Source organism: Ambystoma mexicanum, chromosome 3q (genome assembly GCF_040938575.1).
Source record: "Ambystoma mexicanum isolate Mex_15411 chromosome 3q, UKY_AmexF1_1, whole genome shotgun sequence".
NCBI classification, from domain to species: domain Eukaryota; kingdom Metazoa; phylum Chordata; class Amphibia; order Caudata; family Ambystomatidae; genus Ambystoma; species Ambystoma mexicanum.
Genome location: NC_090926.1, coordinates 677,258,522 through 677,277,174, shown reverse-complemented (window position 1 = coordinate 677,277,174; position 18,653 = coordinate 677,258,522).

Sequence of the window (18,653 nt, the reverse complement as noted above, 5' to 3'; positions counted from 1 at the left end):
ACGTATGACTATATTCATTTCAGACTTGCAACCCATAAGAGTCTTTGTGATATTCACTTGTTTGTAATTGCTTTTTAGCGAATTCAAGGATTTTGGTACTATGCATAATTTAAAATACATAAGTGAATCTGCAATTAATAGTGTATGCCTTCCAACAGATGGCCAGTGAAAGCCTCCTTCTTGGGTCAGAGCTGGGCATATCACTGACGTTACTGGTCCTTATTTGGGTTTGTTTTAGCAACATATTCTTTCTGCAGAGACTCCCAGTGCCTTCTTTCATGGTTGGGGACTCCAGGTGGTAAAGCAGTTTTAATATGGATGTGAGAGTTCTGTGCACGCTAGTCCAGTGTAATATGAACATCCAACATCCTGCAGTCAGAAAGGGAATTCACGTATCACCAAGATTTTTACTCTGGTGCCCATTCTCTATGTTCATACATGGATGTAACAGAAATCGGTAAAATGATCTTGGTAACGGAGTAAACCTTACTGCAGACAGATACCTCATGAAGATGGGGCTCTCTCGGTTTACTTTTCTCCTGCTCTGGCTCTGTTCTTTGTACATTTGTGTCCGACCCTTTTAAGTCACGTCCATCTTAACGTATATTGGGGTCCGGAGCACAGACAGCTATTCAGTCCTCCTGAACCAAACTAATTCAACATCCCAAAGGTGCCCTGGTTGGCCTCCAGCTCTCCCCCCAACACCTTCATCACATTCACAACCCATAGCTTGGTATCTTTCCTTGACAGTGATTAAAAGAGTGGAAAGTCACCAGTATTCCCCTTTCATGATCCATGCTCTAGCATGAGAATCATGAAATAAAGTGGCATTAGAAGGGCAACCTGTTCTGTCCATGAGAACAGTAATTGTATTTTAGCATGGGGTCAGAACACATCTCAACATTAACATTTATAGGAATGGGCCTTATGATCACTGTAAAGCTGTCCCACCTTTAAAGAGTACGAACATGCATTGTCCATAAAAGCAAGTTTATTGTACAAATGATCAGGAGGGGTTAGATGACATGAAAGAGTCAAACTAACTTGTCTCTCCGAACCACACAAAGAACATGGATTTTATACAATTTGCAACCGTTAAAACACTCCCAAAGGTTTTGTTACAGAGTCAACCCCCCACACTCCCTTTAGTTACCACACTTCTTATTGGATACATTCATCTAAGCACCATCCACTTTAACTTATAATTGCATGTTTCATATTTACACTACACCCCTCTCTGGGGCCTTTCCATATTTGGTCATAGCCTCATCTCCTAGTTACACAGTTTACACAACTTGAAACAAATTTCAATTATCACAGGTTCCATCTGGTTAGAAACCTTTACCCCTACTTGTGACGCACACGGTTATTATAGGAAAGTACAATTGATGTGAAGGGGAGGAGAGTAAACGTATTTCCTTTTGATCTGTTGTTGCCGGTTTTATCTCCCAAATGTGTTGGTGTCCACATTTCATTCTAAACTATGCGACTTACCATTCCAGCCCACATGGTCCCAACACACACTTTGACAACTCTATTGAAAATCCATGTTCTATCAGTGCTCCATTCCCTGCAAGCAAACCGCATCAGGTTTATTTGTCCAGCTCTAAAATGCTGCCCTACCAGGAGGCCAGAATCCTCCTGTGATTCAATAACAGACTCCTATATACTCACAGAGATTTCATCTCCCCTTCTCAATGCACCTAGGCCATAAAAAAGGGCTTCCCGAAACTGACCATCTAATATTCATCACAGCTGCTGCTCTCTTTTCCCAACTTTGTAAAACTAGTTTCTCAGTCACACAGAGTTCAATTGCCCAACACAGGTTTTCAGCCAGCACAATTCCTAACTTATCACAGAACTCTGCAGCAAAACAGATCTGTATATTCATGCTGGCTGAAACATATTTCCCTATAGACCCCCATGTATGTGTACATATAATTGTATGTTCAGGACCACCGCATCCCCTTACACTGATTTTCCAATTGCAAGTCTCCTAACTCACATGCACATGTAGAGCTCGCGCTGCCTAGTTGTTAAGTGCTATGTAGCCGGACACATCTTTATTGTGTTTATATTATATCAGCAGTTTACATTTTTTAATTTCATGCTGCGCACATGCAATTAAAAAATGTATCAACTAAAACAAAAACAACACTAAAAATAATGCATATCTCATTCCCATTAGCTACACTGGATTCATGTTAAATTGCAACATCATATCAACATCGCTGTCACCCCAGCCACCAATATGGCACACACAATTCAAGCTTATCTTTACCCGTGGGACCTTTATCAACTACCCCAATATTCTCCCCTTTAATTAATACATTAACTAACAAACCAATTTCCAGCTCATCATCTCACCTTCTCAGGGGGAATGAAACCTTAAAGCCATCTCTCGTACTAGTCCCCTCGCACCCATGCTTCTCCATTTGGCAATCCCAATTCGCCATGCCACCAATTCCACAATCTACCCGTTGTTCTACATATTTACCCCAACCTGGTGGAGGACACAAGACTACTCCTGTATTTATTTCAGAATCAGTTTGAGTACCCATGTGAGATGGAATGGCAGTGGCCCTAGTCTTAGACAGGGTCACAACCTTCATAGCAGCGGCTCTAGGCATTTTGGCAGAGCAGCACCGTAAACATAGTTGACAGGAACAAAAGATAATAAAAAGAAAAGACAACAATTGGTATGAGAATTCCGATAGTTATGCTCATCCATGAAGGCACCCAAGAAAAAAGAGAGTCCAAAAAAGAGTCATCAGCAATTCCCGCCTCCCCTTTCATGGCCCCCCTTAGGTTTTGCAATGTGGCAATTGTTCGGGCCAGAGTTCCATGGTCCTAATCATTGGGAGGTGCGTATGTGCAACGTGTACTCCCTATCTTCTGGTAAAAAAAGCCCTCATTAGGAGGTTGACAATATAACGATTCTGCAATGCTAAAAGCCTCTAGGCCCTGAGTTATTCTTTAATTTCACTAAATGCTGATTCAGAGGAATTCATAAATAATAATAGCTTATAGCAAACAATTTGTAACCACCTTGAGTTCACTAAAGTTTGTTCGCCAGGGGCCAACAGGGAAGTAAAAAATATTTCTGTCTGGCTAAATAGTCAACATTGTTCAGGAATGTTCAATAGAGCCTAAGTGGATGCAGATGAGATGTAGTTTGATCTTCTCGAGCGTTTCAAGGAGACAGTTTCTATGAAAGTCTGTTAAGTTCCTGAATTGTCCATATCTGAAAGCAAAAGGGATGCAAGGGTAATGGGGACAAAGAGGGCACAAATGTAGACTCATATTTTTAATTTGATAATGTCAGGTGGCTCTGGGGAACCACAAGGACAGACACATGCAGGGTGGTGAGACTGCAAATGCCTCGCCAGGCCGGAGGTAACTGTGTGTAGGAGAAGGGTCCATAGGACTAGAACAAGTCGAGAAGTGCTGCTGTACCTCCAGCCAGATCAGCGATGCGAAGCGTGATGCTGCAGTTTCGATTTGTGCCTACAGACACTACACCATCACCCTTAACACACAGAGAAAATGTATAACTAACTGGATTTTAACAGGTTTCTCTGGCTCCTTGACCCATGCTAAAAGTTCACATACTTTTTTCATACACTTCCACATATTCAGTTTATTTGTGCCACAGTCCCACCAATCCTCCTGCTCTGCAACTCTTCACCCCCTGCTCCCATTTATTGTTCACGATAATTAGTTCTTCAAGATTGAACTGTGGTCTTTGCATGCAACGTGATGATAAACATTCTTCTTTGACTGGAAGGGTAGAAGCTGCTACAGGTTGCCCCTGAAACTGCTCTCTGACCCTGCACAAGGCTAGGTATATGAGGCACCATGCCTCCGCTACCTCTACCTTGTCGGGAAGAAATATTCTAGGGACACCAGAAGAATAGGGGATAAGAGCGCACATACAACAGGACTCTTTCGCTCTCTCTCTCCCCACGCTCTTCATATAATGATAACACAAATTATCTGATACAAAGCCGTGTGCGTCATTTACTGTTTCTAAATTTACATCATCATTATTAACAAAATCTATTTCAAGGTCTTGTGCTCTTAATACTGTTTCTGCCGTATCCGCAGTGCTTGATTACTCAGACCCATTTACATTCGTACTATTGAGAACACATACCACAAAAATCAAGCGAGAAATAGATCTACACATTCTCAAACATTTTTCAATTCATTTTTTTGTTTTACAGTCTGAATGACAATTCTCGATCTCTGTGTGCTCTCACCCCTTTTCAGTCACATGAACTGCATCTCCTTAGGGCACACTTATCGTTTTAGGACTGCTCTTCCGCAGGTGTCAGTGGAGGGACTCCGGTATCCCTTCGTACGTCATGGACGTGGATCCAAGTTTTGTTTCCCTCCACTTTCACTGCAGTTGGTGTAGCAAAGATCACTCTATGAGGCCCATTGCAACGCTGCCCATTCCACCGGCGAACAAAGGAATGCACGCAGATAGAGTCCCCGGTGAGTAGCAATGTATGCTGTTGATCTTCTTGTTCCTTGCTGTCTTTTCCCGTTGCTTGCTGATATGATGCTGTAACCTGTGAAGACACAATCTTAACGCTCTTAATCAAGGCCCGAAGATATTCCCCAAATTCCTCTCCAAGAATCTCTGCTGACTTATGTGCATCTTAACCCGTGCGTGGGGGTCAGAGTGGTGTATACAATCTATGCCCCGTCACCACCTCAAGAGGACTGAGGTAGTGATCTTTCCCTGGCTTATTTCGTAAGTAAAACAGGGCCAACAAAAGACAGTACAACCTACTTTTGAGCAATTAACTACATAATTTAGACAACTGCATTTTAAGCAAACCATCAAACCTTTCCTGATCTCAGGACATCACATATTCCCCACCGTGAAAATACCTCCTTCACCAGAAATGTAGCTGCTGATTTTAGCATCATGGTGCACGCAGGGACCAACCTAAAGCCATCAGGAAAGTAGACATACAATTATAATCAAATACCTGAAATTATTACACTTCTGTATGATATCAACAAAGTCAATGTGGAATTGATTCTTTACAAACTATACAATTCCCTACAAACTGACTTACCTGTTTGTGGATGTTTGGTATAAACCACTCATCCTAGAGTTATGTTGCTATTTGTTGTTGGGACACATGTGACGGGTGATATAGTTGCTCTAGAGCAGGCTTGTCCAACCTTTTTGAATGTGGGGCCGAAGCATTCACTTTTTGTCACCCGGAGGGCCGGCGAGCCAAAAGTGAACACCCTGACCCAAAGCAGTATATTCAAAAGCGATGGTGTGTGACCTTTGACACAATAGCATCACAGGCTTGGCCATGCAGTCTCAAAGATAGCTTTTGGTGTTGGGGGCAGTGATCAAAGGTAAGTTTCTTGTGATTTCTTCCAGTGTGTATGTGTTGATATTTCTCGGAAATAGTGGGGGCGACCGAGCGTAGCGAAGGAGCTATAACAATCTAGGGAGGGTTTGAGGGGGTCTACCCCCCCCAAGATTTTTTTTCCAAATATGGGGATGAAATTGTGCATTTTACAGCAGGAAGAGTGACCAAAAAGCCATAAGTTTACAATCAGTTCTAAAGGGGAACATGTACATTCCATATCATTAACAGCAGACAAGAGCATTGTAGAACACAACACATTTTAATGATCAATGTGTCCACAGTGTATGACAGCACTGTCACTGATGTAACACATTGACATGCTGGTTGTGCCCAAAATATGCCTCTGTAGCAACATGTCTATGCTGGCTGTTCCCAATTTAGGCCAGCATTGTCCTCTACAAAGCATGATTGATGCTGCCTGAGCATGTGCAGTGTGCCCAATAAATATAGCAGCTTATCTCTGTAATACACATTCATTACTTCTGTGGTAATGAAAGAAGCATAATCCAATTCCAGGGTGCACCTGAGGCAGTAAAAGTCCTCCGCCACGGCCCGGTTTATTGGTCGGTCCCAACATTGCAGAAATAAATTAATTAATCGTGTCCACAGACCCGACAAACATTGAACAAATAAATAAATCGGGCAGGGGAGCCGACTTATGAATTTCCCGGGGGGTGCCCAAATATAGGAAGTGACATAACCAGCACTTATATGACCGCATTTGCACGTAGTCGCCAACTTGGTGCGAGGGAGGCAGGGGGTGCAGAACAGTGGAAACATTGGCTAGCATGTATTGCATATACTAAAGGCAAGTAAGAAGGAGGTTTAAGCCTTCCAGTTGCATTCCAGTAGGCTAATACTGCCCCTACTCCACTCCTCTATAATCATCCAGGTTGTGGTAGCCCTCAAAAGGCAGAGCAACACAACTAGGATAGGAGAACGAAATGCCATCCCATCCTGTGAGTGTGTCAAACCTCAGAGCAAAGACTGTGTATGTGCCTTGGAGCACAATCTCATTAATTTGGTGCAAATCGCGCAAGAGGGTGCATGGGAATGCCATGCGTGTGTGTGGGCTGCATACCCCAGATCACTTGCTCACTTCTTCACTGTGAAACTCTGTCCAAGGCAGTACTGTCCCAATGGTGAGAAGTGTCATATTTTCACATTAACTATGCTTAAGCACTTTGGGTTATTGAATAGTGCTGCTACAGTCGGAGTAATTCCATCCCTTTAAATATATTAGCTCTTGTATAACCACAACAGTGTTGATTTATTCTGATGATGATGAAGATGATGTTAGACTTGCTCAATAGTTCTGGTTCTGTATCATTAAATGTACTTCAGATCTTCAGAGTCTGGGGAGGATAGCTCAGGGGCAACGTGCTCGCCTTGGAAGCAAGACGACAAGGAGCAACACAGGTTCGATCCCTCTGGGTATATTATACCTCTACATCTGTGCACCCCTCTTGGTAAGAGGGGTGCACAGAGGGGTGCACAGATGTACAAATACACCCAACCCAAAACAATTTTTTAGAAATTGAGGGACAGACTTGCTTTGCATCTGTGCCTCCATTTCTAAAAATCGTTTTGGGTTGGGTGTACTTCTACATCTGTGCACCCCTCTTGCCAAGCGGGGTGCACAGATGTACACATACATCCAACCCAAAACGATTTTTAGAAATTGGGGGACAGACTTGCTTTGCATCTGTGCCTCCATTTCTAAAAATCATTTTGGGTTGGGTGTACTTCTACATCTGTGCACCCCTCTTGCCAAGCGGGGTGCACAGATGTACAAATACACCCAACCCAAAATGATTTTTTAGAAATTGGGGGACAGACTTGCTTTGCATCTGTGCCTCCATTTCTAAAAATCATTTTGGGTTGGGTCTACTTCTACATCTGTGCACCCCTCTTGCCAAGCGGGATGCACAGATGTACAAATACATCCAACCCAAAACGATTTTTAGAAATTGAGGGACAGACTTGCTTTGCATCTGTGCCTCCATTTCTGAAAATCGTTTTGGGTTGGGTGTACCTCTACATCCGTGCACACAGATGTAGAAGTATACCCGAACCAAAACGATTTTTAGAAATTGAGGGACAGATGCAAAACAAGAGCATCTTGCTTTGCATCCGTCCCACAATTTTTAAACATTGTTTTTTACCCGGCTTTTACCCGGACTGCCAGAGAGAGACACAGTATGGATGGAACAAAGGGCCATCCATACTGCGTCTCTTCTCTCCAGCCTGGGGGGCTGGGAGGGGGCCAGAGCACCGCATACTCTGCGCCCCTGAAACCAGGCCGTGGCCTGTAACTGCCTCTGGTGCTGGGGGCACCAGAGGCAGTTACAGACCACGGCCCGGTTTATTTATTTATTTGTTCAATGTTTGCCGGGTCCGTGGAACCGATTAATTTAAGCACTATGTTGGGCAACCTTGCTCTAGAGCCACAAGAAGCAGTTCTACGGGCATTACTACCTTCCCCGTCAACACCTGTCTCCACAAAAAGTCTGTAGGCGAGAGCATACATCCCCTTTTTGCCCAAAGCTCCTTCTACTCTTGAGTGCCCTTTCCCTGAATTTCTACTATTTGAAGCAAAGGGACTGCAGTATATGAGACTGACAATTCTACCTGTTGGGAGACAATATCAATTTTTGGAGGTTCTGAAAAGAGCAAATATGCTGCTTCCTTTGCCACTCTTTCTGCGGCATCATTACCAAGCACTATTAAATCATTTCCATTAGTACGCGCCGCACACTTCACTATTCCTATCTCTAAGGGCAATGTTAGTGCTTTGATTAGTCGGGATAGCAGCACGGAATCCTGGACTGTGGTCCCGTCAGATCTTTTAAACTCTCATTCCTTCAATCTAGGTAACCCAGAATTTACTGTGGAGGTGACATACACAGAGTAAGATTAGATAGTGACTGCTTTCTGCTTACTCATCTCTAGTGCCTCAATGAGTGCCACTAGTTCTGCTGCTTATGCAGAGTAATGGGGAGGCAGTCATTTCTCCACCCAAACCCAGTGTTCCCCGTCCACAACAGCTACAACAGTCGCCCCTGTGTCCCTCTCACCAGTGCCCCGATCAATTATTGATTCCCGGTCAACAAAGAGTACCTCACCTTCTTCCAAGGCATCCTCCTTAAAATTCATCCTCTCTTCTTCTTCTCCCTTTCTCCCTCATAAATTGCACAGTCGTGGACAATGTCATCAGGTTTCACTGGTTTGGCTAAGAATGTTGCTGGGTTGACTAGGTGACACCTTACCAGATGTATGAAAGCATTTGACAAAACAACTGCATATCCTGATACTCTTAGGATTGTCAAAGTGGACCTAGACTTTTCCAATATAGCAAAAACTGCATGCTCCACCTACAACGTCACCAGGCAGCCCATAGTAATGGCTGAAAACTTTTGTATCACAAAAGCTGCTGCCACGAGAGCTTGTGCACACGGGAACTGACCTTGCATAACTCAATCCAAAAGACAGGTGTAGTAAGCCAAGTACTTGTAACCTAATTATGTTTTTTGAGCAAGGACTGCGGTCATTACCTTCCCATCTGTATGTGAACATAGAATAAATGGTTTCTGGTCATTCGGAGTCACCAAAACTGTAGCATTACTGATCGCAATCTTGAGTTCCCAAAAACAGGTTCTCATTTACTCTGACAATCTTATCAGACACTTCTCCTTATGGGTTTCATTGAGCGCATGAAGTAGGGGCTACGTGTAAATAGAGTAGACAAATATCCAGGACCTACAATAGTTATAGAGCCCAAGAAGCTGCTGCATCTGTTTTACCATAACTGGCTGAGGCGTATTTGGAACTGCAGTGGCTCTCTCAGGCATCACCTTACTCCCTGCAGACAATATTACATGTCCCAAATATACTACCTCTGTCTGGCAATACTGCAATTTATCTTTGTCCACTTTGTACCCCTTCTCCATGAGCATGGTGAGGAACTTCATTGTATCTCTTCGACACTGTTCCTCTGAAGCACTACAGACCAATATGTCATCCACGTACTGAAGTTCGGTACTGGGAAGTTGTACGTTTCCCAAATCCATTTAAATGACCCTGTTGAAAACACTCATGGATTCACAGCACCCCTGGGATAACCTTGTGTGCTCAAATATCTGCCCACTATGTGTAAATGCTGTGACCTACTGGGAATCGGGTGTAAGAGGACAGAAAAAAACACATTTGTTAAATCAATTACTATAAAATGGGTCACTTAGTAGGAATGTTAGAGAGAATGGTGGCAGGATTTGGTACCACCGGAAACTCTGCTTCAACAACGTTGTTCAGAGGTAGTAAATCCTGGACCATCCTCCAACGGGACCCTTTTGCTTTCTTCACAGGGTAGCTGGCCGTATTACATGGGGATGCAGATGGTTGTATAATGCCTTATTTTAACAATGCCATAAATGGTCTAATAAATTCCTTTGTCTGCCTCCATAGAGATGGGGTATTGCCCAACTCGTAAAATCTATAGCTAGGTTATCCTAGTGTACTAACTCGTAGCAATATTGCTCATGATTTTAATTCAATCTGTACTGCTCCTACACTTCTCAACAATCTGACATCATGAGGATTGCTGGTCCACAATTTGGTCGGCACTTTCTCCAAATCCTCCTTTCCATATGACAATGTTTTCCTAACAACAAGCATAGTCTGTGGTACTTCCCTTTGCTCTATCATTACTTGGCAAGGCACGCCAATCTCAAAGACCATCTCTCCTGTGTCATCCGCATCCTCAAACAATTGCTCATCGGACAAGTCTCCTAACGATGAGGTCGGATCGATATACAACACTGCACCATTTGCCTCCTTCCTCATCGGTGCCTGAAAGAACCACCCAGTCCTTCTTGACAAACATTGCTTCTAACAGAATGGTAACAATAGTCCGTGGCACTTTCTCCTGTTACTCCGCAGGCCACAACAAAAAATCAAGAGGTATACGCCATGTTCAATCTTTTATTTCCTGGACCCATCTCAACATTATCATCACCCCATACAGAGACAAGGCTGAATGCACTGGCATCCGCTGGCCGTATTATCACTGTAATACGAGGGGGAAAGTTTTGCTTCTCTCACTGAGTACAATCCTGGAGTCGAGCATACTGTGCCGTCTTTTGCCCAAGTAATCGACATATTAAGCTTGCTCAGGAGGACCCTTCCCAAAGGATTTGCTGGGGTAGTCTTACAGTTTAACAAGGAAGCATATAAAATGTGCTTACCTACCTTAATATGCAGATCCGTGGTGTAAGCAACCGACAGGACAGCCCCAGAAAATCCCTGTGTGTCCATTGTTTTGCCTGAAAGGGGAAAGTCACTTTCTTTAATGCATCATTTCGTAGTCCCTGTATCGATCATAAATGAAAATGTCTGCTTACCTACCTTTACTCCTATCTGAGGTTCCTCTTATGGATCATTAGTAACCAATAGAACTGGACACATCAGCGATCCCTGTGGGATGTCCTATTCCTGGTATATATGAGCACCAGGAGGCAAAAACGGAATTTATTGGGTGACTGTCCCGTGGGGTAGAGGGTTCTTATCCCAAGCTTGTACCAGTGCCTGGGCTGACACGGTCGGTGGGGGTTTAGAGATCTGTGCCATTCTAGCTCCTGGGTTTTAATCAACCTGGATTTGCTACGATGGCTTGGGGTATGTTGCAAAGTTGGGGGATTACTTTGTGGGGGAACGACTTTGAAATATTAGAACCAGCTTTGACAGTGCTGTGCAACGTGTCCCATTCCCCCACGTGCCCAACATTGCCCTCCTTAACCTCCTCCCATCAGCCCATTAAACCAGGGCCCATCTTCTAAACCCACCAAATGACCCACCACACCATGAAAATCCACTGCTACCCCATGGAAACCCTCTCATTTGTCTCGGTCCAGGTACGTACCTGTCCATCCATCCTTGTGCCATTCCAGTTTCCATTTGTCCCTGCTGTCCTGATTGTCCCTGATGACCTGATTTTCTCTGCTGTCCCTCTGTGGAGCTCATTATCATTGCTCCTTCTAAACAAATCTTTGCAAGCTTTTTCTGAACCACCTTGGCCTCTGTCTATTGTGCTTGCTGTAGGTTTTCCATCTCCTTCTGCCTTTTACACAAATGCACAATGTGAGCTTGCAACTCCTGCCAACGCTTGGCCTCTATTTCTACACCTTTATCCAGGCTGTAATGGACTTCTTTGGGGAGTCCCTTTTTTATCATGTGGTAAAAGATAACCACATTCTTGTCCCATGCTTCTCCCGTCTCTGCCCTCCACATTTCTTAAAGTAATTGAATATGGGCGGTAGGATCCTCATCTAGGTTCATTGTTTTCACCAAGATAGAGTTTATATCGGGCACATCGGGTACATCATTCTCAATGCCCCCCAAATGTGTGTTCTATAATTATTAAAGGCTGCTCCATCATGGGTGTTCGTGCTCTATTGTACCCACAGATATCCCGCTTTTTCCGGAACTCAGCTACCCGTTCCCCCATCAAGGCCCTGAAAAGGCTTTTCATGTCCCCAATCGCTAACATGATACCCGGGGTTTGTTTTTCCAAAGCATAAATCCACTTTCCCACCCTGCAGTGAGTGAAGGAAGCGTCTTCATTAGATTATTCCGGTTCATGTGTAACCACGGAACATAGTACGCCTTCCCCTTACCCTTCTGGAGTAGTGGGAATTGAGTTACTCTACCTTTTCTGGGGATTGTCCCATCTGTCCTCGGCGTCTCCCTACAGCCATGTGAGCCCCACAGCGTATCCGAAGGCCACATCGTGTGCTTTCCCCGATTACTGCTGGAGCGGGAGGCACAACTACTACCTCTTGTCCTCCCTGCTCGTCATCTGTTTACCATTCATCCTCTTCCTCCTCTGTCCCTAGTACCACATCCCCTAATCTTTCTAGGGGGTGCAGAAGCTTATTCAGCACTACCGTAGCATACCGCTTCTCTTTCTCCTTGTTCTGATTCCGTACCTGTGACGGCATGTCATTCCTCCAAATCCACATTTACTCCCTTTATAGCTGATTTATCTAACCTAACAAGGATCTGACCATGCCTCATCTACCTTCCTCGACCTCCTTCACTTGCCTATTACCTTCTTCCTGTTCTTTACTCATGCTCTGTTGTAACCGCAATCGGTCATTTTCCTGCAGCTCGTGCTGCGAAAAGGAGCTCTTACCACTCATATAGTGCTCCGGTGCTGGCTGGCCACCGGAGCAAGACATGCAATCAGGAGAGCATCTCTCTCCACAAGGGGAAAGCCTTCTGAAACAGTGCTTCCCACTGCACAACCTCTGCACTTTCGATCTGCAAACACGAAGACCCTCTCAGGACCTGCACCTGCTTCAGGTACTATGGCAGCGGCTCAGACATCTTCAGTTTTCCACTTCTGCTGCTGGCACTATGGCCGGTAACTTATTCTGCTTCTCCATTTCTAGTTCTAATGGCCTACAACTGAGGAGGCTTTATATATTCAAAAGTCCTGATCAGGTGTAGGTCATTAGAACCACTAGACTATGCTTTTCAGTTGTGGACCTATGAGTCCCTCTTCCTCACTGCAGTACTTAGAACATTGTGGGACTTGAAGTCCCCATTGTTCCGGTTTCTTTTTCCATTTAAAGTCTCAATGTTGACTTTATGTAATGTACTCTGTTTACTGAGTACATCTTTAGGAAAGGTTTTTAAAAGAGGTAAGATTTTACTCTTGTCTTCATAAACCAAACCTAAGGGAGAATTATAAATATCCAATTCTAAGGAGTTACTACTGAAATTCTTACATATATTATTCCCAATTGGTCATCAGGATTTTTATTGCTGACAAGGTGGACAGGTTTGGGAAGAGAGACTTGAAGTCCCCATTGTTCCGGTTTCTTTTTCCATTTAAAGTCTCAATGTTGACTTTATGTAATGTACTCTGTTTACTGAGTACATCTTTAGGAAAGGTTTTTAAAAGAGGTAAGATTTTACTCTTGTCTTCATAAACCAAACCTAAGGGAGAATTATAAATATCCAATTCTAAGGAGTTACTACTGAAATTCTTACATATATTATTCCCAATTGGTCATCAGGATTTTTATTGCTGACAAGGTGGACAGGTTTGGGAAGAGAGACTTTACTTTGACAGCAAGCTATTAGATATTCTGGCAACATGGAACGTTCTCCTAAAGAAGATAAATACTGCGTCTCTCCCAGATGAACCCTCGTATTCCATTGGGGCCCTTCTCCTCCCAGGTGATCCTCCTGTCTAATATCACCCCCAGGGTTAGCATCAGGTAGCGAGTGCCTTCCCAAATGGGAGGAGACTTCAGGTAGGGTTTCTGTGAGGATTCCACAGGATTCATCAACCCACAATCCAGTAGGACTGAGTTAGGACTCCACGATATATCAGCTTGCTTGGGAATCACCAAGGAATCATGTAGACAAGTAAAGTCCATACACTAGAGACCCACCATGTACAATTTGGGGGGAAAGACGTTACCCACTGTGACAATCTTCCAGATGGCGTCACTTCTTCCCAGTAGGGAGAACCTTCCATGAAGCTAGGGAGGGGCGGCCGTTAACCAATAGTCCACCTAAGGATGGTGAAATGCGGGAGGACCTCATGGGAGGAAGGACATTGCCCCTTTATCTCCTGACCACACAGGGTAATAACACCCAAACCATCTCGACCTAAGATTCAGTCTGTAAAGTGTTACACAATTTTGCTGTCATGACTACAGGGATGAAGAAGAACTGGAGAATGTTACAATCAAGTAGGAAGAGCGCTTTGCCAGCTGTTGTCATCAAATGACTTTACGCTGGGGTAGTACTCAATGCTTTTAAACTAAACAGAAAATAAGGAGTGTGGTTTGTCGGAACACCCGGATGCGCTGTGAATGTCGACAGGGTGTTGGAAATAGCAGCAGTAGCAGTAGCAAGTAGAGAGAGCATTTTTCAAATCTGCAGGACGTCTACAGTAGTAGTAGAACAAGAAGGTGGAAACAGGAGGGTGAGCAAGAGACTGAAGAAAGTTGAAACCGGTTTAGCACCCTACCAGCCTGGGAGAGAGACTGGGTGATATGAAGTTGAATCTATTGAGAAAAGATTGAGTGAAATGGAGAAGACTGAGCGTGGGATGCCCAGAGAGTATTTTGATAGTCGGCCGAGAGCCAGCATAGTTGAAACCACGAGAAAGTATGGTTGTGGTGTGATCTGTGGTGAGTGGACTGTGTGGTCCGGGACCAACGCTGGAGTCTCCGGCACTGGACTACCACAGAGCTGAATAGGCAATTATTCGAGAAACTACCAGAAGGGCGAGCAATACGCTACCTAGGCTGGGGGGTTGGGTCTGCACCGAACGCCGGAACTGGCTATGTCTGAGTGCTGCAGAGTAAAGTGGGCTCCAACACAAGAAGACGGGAGGAGCAAAACATCACAGAACACCCACTGGCAGAACCAGTGAAAGGTTCCCCACCCAGAGCAGGTAACGGGAATGGGAGAAAGTCCAGGAGAGAGCTGAGGGATATGTAAGTGAAAGTCAAAACATGTCCAAAAGGGACTTACTTTAAACACTGGACTGGTGCTCGGCTCTCTGCTGCCAAAAATCGAGGACACATCGTTTGAAAGCTGGTCTTGAAAAAGGCCAACTCCCAGACCCAGGGGTCTTCGAGAGTATCATTGGCGAGAACAGTTTTCTGGTGTACAGCCCGGTATCTGCCAGGCTCCCAGGCATGTGCCAGTGAGCCAGAAGATACCTTCTGTGACACACCACAGTATGCAAGAGGTAGTCTTCTTTTCGTCAACACCAGATCCCGCCAAGAGTCAGAGTCCATTTTAAACCAACGGGACACACGTCTTTTCTAAAATGAAGAGGAAGACAATCCTTTGTGCCAAGCCTGTGCTGAAGACACTGGTTTTCGAAAAGACCCAAGAGAAAATGACAAGCATCTTCCTCAGCCCCATTGGGCAGCATAAAAGAGATAGGGAAAGAAAAGGGCAGAAGAAACCCTTGGAGGGAGCTACAAGAATTGTTAATGGAGTTGAAGAGCACATTGCCGGTAAAAGGCTTACAATGAACTGGAGAGAACATGAGGAGAAGGGAGTTATTCTCCTAGACCCACCTGAAAATCGTGGGACGTTACTTCTTTTTGAACTTGGGAACTTTTCCTTTGTTTGTGAACCTTGGAACAGTTCCTGAGCTTGAGAAGGCTGCACCATGGGAGACTCACACCCAGGAGAAGGGAATCATTCTCCTGGGTTTTACAAATAACTATTTTTCTAAGATTAGGATTTGTGTGTAAGTGGTACAGATAGAATAGGAGTTTCAACTAGGACGGTGAACTTTTGATTTGGACTACACAGACTTCCTGACTGCCTGAGCTTTTACTTTGTTTGAGGGAGTGAACGTACCTCTAGTTACTAAAGAAATAAAAGTCTTTAACAGCCACTATATCACTGTTTGGTCAGACTCCTCATCCCATGCCACCACACCGCAAAAGACTCCTCACACTTCTCTCACACTTTGCAATAGATCTGACCTTAGATGGGCTCATCCACAAGAGTAAACTTGTGAACTCCCAGCAGTTTTCCCACAGTCGAGTGATCCAATCAGCTAATTCTGAGTCCATGATCCAATACCAGCTGCTTCACTAATGTTTCCAAGACCTCATAGGGAAAAACCAAGAGCAAATCCCAAAGGCCAAAATACAGCAGAAGATGAACAAGTTCAAAAAACACCCGAGAAAAACACCACAACAGTACTCAAAGGCAGGGACATCTATTGAGAAACACAGAGTGATAGTGAGCACCTATTTTGTTTCCTGGTTGCTCATGGTCGGCAGGCACTTTGTTCGTTCAATACGCAGAACGTGTTGACATCACTGAAGAGCATCTACTAAGCTGTGTCATTGGTTCAAGGTGGGCAAGTTCACGTCACTGGATGCTACAATCTGACCCACTGCACCATTGTTTTGACATGTTAACATTGCATGATGCCACATACCAAGGGGACTGTAGGTGCTTCACTAATGGCACTCTCTCATTCTCCACAGCAGATACCACCATGCATATAACGGGACCCGCCATCCTTGTGGATGCATAACAGAATGAACCAAGCAACACAATTGATGGTCTCCTTCCAAATGCATTTGTTAGCACCTTCATAGATAAGTGTGCAGGCTCCATTAGCAACCCACAGCAAGCCTTAGCATCCAGCCACCTCTCTTTGAACCTCTCCACTCTCTAGAACCTCCATGTACCCTGGGTTTCAGGGCTGCCTTCCCCTCACAGCCATCTGTGGGCCCCAAACCCTGAACCCACCCTTCCAAACATGCCCAGACCTGTCCACTCTCACCTCATCTCCCACAGCCATGAATCCTGACCTGACACACTTAAGTAGGCACATTCTGCCCTAGGTGTTCCCAGTTCTACTCTACGTAGCCTGCTCACCCAGGCCACGAGGGACATGCCACCATGCTGGGCATCCTCCTATTTAAAACATCGAATTTGAACTGTCCCATATTGACATGTGGGGCCAGTCTATATGCAATAATATTATTGCATTTTTTGCTGGCATCAAGAGCAAAGCAAACTTAGTAAGTGTTCTTATTTGGCTTGACTGTCCTGTATTGGTGCAGTCAGTCTTGACATTATTTCTTAATGTGGCATGTTATTTTTACTAAAAAATAAAAAAGGGAAATCTGTTGGTAGCAGTATAGAAACATACATGCGGTCCTGACCCCACCCCGGAATCAATAGTGCTGAGAAAACAACCGCTGAGGTCAGGAGGGACTAGATATCTACAGGGGAGGAATACCCCAAGGGGGAAGGTGTACAATGGACCAAACAGAATGGCAAAATGCAGTGTACTCGAAAGCTCAAAAATCTTTAATCAATAAATATTTTAAATTACTATCAGTCAATGTAATACCAAAGATTTACACGTGCCCTTGCTATTAGCAATGGCAGTTGCTCGACTTGTTTTTGTTCATAAATACAAAAATGGTGAGCATTCCTCAGGAGCAACTTGGTAAAGTCACTCATTGTTTTTGGGATCTTTAAATTAGATGCCTTAAAAAACTCTCAAAAACAATTATCAGCGCTAATGTCTCTCACAACACTTCGGTTTTTCCACACTGCAAGATACAAGAAAAGACAAATAAGTAGCCATTAGGACTAATAGTCTTTAGAAACATGGAGCAAAATTTAAACCCCCTTGTCGACACCAAAGGCAAAATGATAACTTAATACAGTTACCTCTGGGGGACTGTGGCTAAGTTCTCATCAGATGGTCACAGGAAGACCGTCCACAATTCTCAGATTCCAATGTTATCTGTGAAACACACCCCCGGTTGTGTTAGGAGAACTAGAATTTCTCTTCATAGTGCAGCAAGACGTACCTGATGCCAACAAAGCACAGGGTCACCAACCATTACAATACTAGTTGTGGGGGTAATCCCTGGTAGGTCAATATCATCAGGATAACAGTAGAACAAAGAGCCAGCCTCTCACTCTGGGACTTACCACCCCTAAGCACACCCCACCCCCCACCAAGGACTTCCCCCCAGGACAACTAGCCCTGGTACCTACCCGATGGCTTTGGATCACGAGCCTGCTCTGGTACGGCCAGATTGCTGAGACTTCACTCCCGCACCTGTGCTTTTAACCTTCAGCGACCTACTGACTTTCTAGAACCTTAGGCACAACCTCGCCCCAGGATGCAGGTCGTCTACCACCAAGGCCACTCCTCTCATGACTGCCAACACTGCCACCCCCCCAGATCGCAAGCCCCCCTGCCTGCACATGCACTGCCAGACTGCAGTGCTTCCACTCCTGCATGATCGATCCCAAAACAGCTCATCACTCTGACGCTGATCTCCCCTGCAAGGTCTCCCCCACCCCACCAGCCACTTGCCCTTCTACCACCACCAGTCCCGAACACCTTGCCTGTGTGCTCATTAACGCATGCTCTATCTGCGCTCGCACTCCTGACAAACATGACAAGATACTTTCAATGACCTTGACCTGCTTGTCATCATGGAAAACTGGCTGCACAAGGCAGCTGGTCCCACTCTATCTCTCGCTCCCCATCAGAACCCCGCCTCCTATCCCTGCTAGGCTACGAACTCCTAGTAGCCAAAATCAAATCCAATTCCCAGACCATCTTCAACATCCTATTCCTTTACCACAAACCTAATAACATCAGCACCCCGGACGCTGACATCTCCCTTTTCATCGCCCCTATCTTGAAGCCAAACACCA